Source organism: Stegostoma tigrinum, chromosome 24 (genome assembly GCF_030684315.1).
Source record: "Stegostoma tigrinum isolate sSteTig4 chromosome 24, sSteTig4.hap1, whole genome shotgun sequence".
Taxonomy (NCBI): Eukaryota; Metazoa; Chordata; class Chondrichthyes; order Orectolobiformes; family Stegostomatidae; genus Stegostoma; species Stegostoma tigrinum.
Genome location: NC_081377.1, coordinates 20,900,872 through 20,905,620, shown reverse-complemented (window position 1 = coordinate 20,905,620; position 4,749 = coordinate 20,900,872).

Genomic DNA, 4,749 nt, shown 5'->3' with positions numbered 1-4,749 from the left:
CGTCTCTAGCTCAAACTGATACCGGGTGGTTGGGGGGTGGGGAGAAAGGTTCTGGTAGCCTGGCGAGCCAATTTCCAGTACGGGACACAGGCCATTCAGCCCCCAAGGATCCATGCTGGGACCCAATGCACCACATGTCTTGTCTCCACCCAGCCCAGAATCCTCCTAACACCTTTCACCCTCATGTCACGCAGGGAATGTCTTCAGGAGAGGAAAGGAACGTTTATCAGTCCAAGAATATTCCTTTTATTTTGAACTTGCAATGTCTCGGGCTAGGGATTGCATTGAAGCCTTTGTTCAAACTAATGTCTCATATTAGAAAGAAATGGAGAAACTCAGCAGGTCTGGCAGCATACGTAGTGAGATAAACGGAGCTAATATTTTCAGCCCAATATAACTGGATGAACAGTTTCTCTAGCGCTGTTTTCATTTCAGAATTCTAGCATCTGTAGTACTTTGTGTTTAACAGTCTAATTTTGTTGTTCAAAGATTTTGTTTTGCCTGTCACCCGAAACTTTTCATGTTTTACCAGCAACTAGCTTATTTAGAGCTGTTATGTGCAAAGAATAATGGTTTATTTACCCCTTTGAAACAATAACAAATAGTTTGTACCATTTAAGGCAATTCACCTGGTTGACTGATTTACTATTATCTGTTAGAAGGTACAACGTATTCATTTCCTGCAAAGTAGATCTATGGCTCACAATACAAGACCTAATTTCTGCTGAGTAAAACGGGTGTCTGTTAGGATGGTGATTATATTCCTGGTCTGGTAAGGACTCTGTTCCAGAAGATGCGCCCAGGGTTGCACACCAAGAAAAACAACAACTGAGCCTGGAGGACTGTCAAGTTGCTCTTGGATCTATCCAAATCTTGCTGGTCTTTCATTGCATAATGTTGTCCTTGGTCAAGGACACGTGCAAACTGGTACATTCCAAAGTACAAGATAATGTGCTGAGGGCTGCACGAAAATTTGGACAGTCAATGCAGATATAGAATGGGGATAGGTCATTGTACGTCAAGAGCGGGAAACTGTAGACTCTTTGAGCTATGTGCTTTACAAAGAATGCACTTTGTAAAATAAAAGGATTGAAAATGCATTGAAGTGCAAAAATGTGTTGAGATTTGCAGGGGAAAGATGGGGACAAGTTGAGTATTATTACAAATTCTTCAAGGTTCCAGTTGTCATGTTTTCATATCAATTTTACAAATGTTAGGAATAAAGTGTATTTTTTGGGGGAAAAATGTGATTCCAGCCTGTGTAATGGCACTGGCTTCTGAACTAGTCTAGAAAATCTCAGTTGTTAAGAGTGGGCCATCATAATCTTCTCAATGACAATTTGGAATGGGAAATATATGTTTACTTTACCAGTGGCTCTTACATCCTGTGAATAAATTATTAAAAAAAGACCACAGATCAATCAATATTAACTGTTGTTCGATGAACATGCCAATAGTGTTACAGGCCAAGCCAACCCTATCTTCCTTTTCTTTAAAATTTGTTTTTGTTCGGTAATGAAGTTTAAAATCTAGTGAGATGTCTGAAGTGTAACACATATACTCACACACACACAAACAGTAAAAAGGGAGATATATTCAGCTTGTAAAAGTATAATCATTAATGCAGGTCAATCAGTAAAGTTGTCATCACAATTCATTTTATGATCCCAGACCAGACCATCACACTCAAGTCACAATCCTGAATGCAATCATCACAGTTATGTTATGATCCTGTTGGGTAACTTTTTTGTTTTCTTTACATAAATTTTGGAATCCCAGTTACTTATGAATAAAATTAAGCCATAGGATTCCATGGTTTTCAACAAACAGATTAAACTTTGAGTCAAGGTTAGCCAAAAGTAAAACAATCTATTATGTATACAACTTAGACTCTAACATTCAGGCCTGACATGTGGAAAATACAAGCTGACAGTTAAATTGTGGTTGATCACCCCATTGGCTGTACTTTTTAATACTCAATGTGTACAAGACAGATCCCACCCAGGTTTCAGTGTCACTGTGAGTCAGCAAACTGCTTTACAAAACTGTTTCCGTTGCATTTCCAATTTTTTTTCAAAGATTCTGCCTTGAAAGTCATTCTATCACATACTCCCTCAACAACTGCTCACATTCTAGTAGTTAAATCTCTTCACCTAAGACTGAATTTTTCAGTATCCCTGAGGCTGTACTCCAGTACCCACTCATAGCTCTGTCGCAGGCGGTCAGTTTCAGTAAGTTGGCACTGCCTTGGAGTTTGTTGAACCTCCAATATTTCCAAGCTGCTCAAGGCAAATACTGCTTATTGGCTTCCTTTATTGCCCACTCTCAACTGCAGTTAACTATTAATGGTTTCCAGGGACTTCCCATTACTTAAGTGGCTGGATTCTGAAAACAGCAGCATTGCTTTGAATCAGCACTCTCCCAGATGCAACTGCATAGACAAATTGAAGTCAGAGCCTTAAGAACCACACATCCATGAAGACATAACTTGCCCTGGACGGTCTTTCAGTGATAATGGGAACTGCAGATGCTGGAGAATCCAAGATAATGAAATGTGAGGATGGATGAACACAGCAGGCCCAGCAGCATCTCAGGAGCACAAAAGCTGACGTTTCAGGCCTAGACCCTTCATCAGAGAGGGGGATGGAGTGAGGGTTCTGGAATAAATAGGGAGAGAGAGGGAGGTGAACAGAAGATGGAGAGAAAAGAAGATAGGTGGGGAGGTCAGTCCAGGGAAGACGGACAGGATGGAACGGCTGGATAGTCTTTCATCTAACTTTTATGGTTTAGCATCTCCAATCTACAGTTGCTGTTATGATCTCTTGAAATAAATGCATTTTACAGCATTTCAAAGTCAACCGAATGCTTGAAATTTTAGTATAGGTCAAATTCAAAAATAAACATCTCTCTGGAGTGTCATTATTGCAGGCAGTGTATAGACAGCATGGCTTCAGTTTTCAACTCAGCAAACCCACCTACTGTTTTATTTTTCTGATCCTATCCACCTAGCAATGAATCCCTTAAAGCTACACAGCCATAACTTACCAACTGTAATAGACTTCCATTTGAGGATTGTTGAGAGAGATGTTATTCAATTCTTCAGACATTCTTGATGTTATTCTGCTTCTGTAATAATCAGATATTTTTCTCATATTCATTGTTCTTTGGCAGTGTTTTAAACGTTGAGAGCTGGCTATTGGCACACCATGCAAATAATCCATATTAACAAAGATATTTTGATCTCCCATTAGAAAAATTAAGGTGCCATCATAACAGAAGTCTCCCTGAGCAACCTGTAGGGTCTTCAAAGCCAGAAGCAAGCTGAAGTTGCCATGTTCCTGCTCTAACTTCCATGTCACATATTCTCAGTGTCTAGTTAGTAAGATAGGAAACTGCATACTAATAAGACAAGATCTGTGGTTAATAAGTTCATGAAAAGCAATAATCCTCATCAATGTGCAATTTGCTGCTGCCTGGTGTAAACTTGCCTCAAAGCTCAAAGCTGTCATACAATGCAGTGAGCTGCTCCTAAAGTCAAGACAGGTTTTTCTGAACTTTTCAGTGATTCTGCAAAAAAAACTGCCATCTCCCACATTCAGGACCCAGTAAGATTCTGCTCAGCGTCCTGGCTCAGTTAAGATTCTTTCTCTCAAATAGAAGTCCCACCACTTGTTGGAATTGAAGATTAATTACCCAAATTTTATACCTTCATGGTATATTAAAACAGGCGATTAAATATTTGGCCACAGAATTATGTTTAATGAGTCCCTAAAAAAGTGGAGAGACAAACATTTGAGAGACAGGGGACAATCAATGATGACTGAATGGAGTTTGAGCTGGGCCAATAAACAATGACTTCAGCTTTCATGTTGTTTAATTGTAGAAATTTCAGCTCTTGTATAGCTGGATATATGATAGGGAATGCAATGGCCTGTCACTGGTCTGTTAATCGTTCTGGAGATCCAGGTTCGAATCCTGTCAAATGGTGAAATTTGAATTCAATAAACCTCTGGAATCAGGAGTCTATTGATGACCATGAAACCGCTGTTGATTATCAGGAAAACCCATCTGGGGTTTCTTTTAGGGAAGGAAACTGCCATCCTTACCAAATCTGGCCTAACTGTGCATGCAGACACACAGCAATTGTGATTCACTCCTAATGTCCTATGGTAATTAGGGATGGGCAATAAGTGCTGACCTAGCCAGTGATGCCATTATTGGTGAATGAATTTTTAAAAAATTGACAACCAGACTGACAACACAGAGGCAGTGGAGGGGGCCAAGAGAAAGGGTGGTGAAAAAGTGCTGGAGTACTGTCAATGTATTTGTGCACCCTGCCTGTGCATGATATTGTTAAAGGGCAGTTTGTAGATGAAAATCTATGGAAGTTGAGGATACATTTTTGGGAAAATGGGCTCATGTAGGACTACAAATAGAAGCCATTGCAGAAAATGCACTGGTTATTTCCTAACTAACCTGCTTAGACATTTTGTCACACACCTCTGGAGCAGGTGGGGCTTGAACCTGGGTCTCCTGGCACATTGGTAGAGGCATAACCATTGCATCACAACAGTCTTTGTGCACCAGTTATAACTGAATAAAAAAGAATGGAAGCACAGTGCCTAGTTCAGGGACCACCTGCTCCAGAGGTGGCTGGACAGGTTGATTAAAAATATCTCCCTACATCCAGTCCAGGATCAAGTTCCACCTGCTCCAGATGTGTGTAATAACATCTCTGAACAGGTTGAT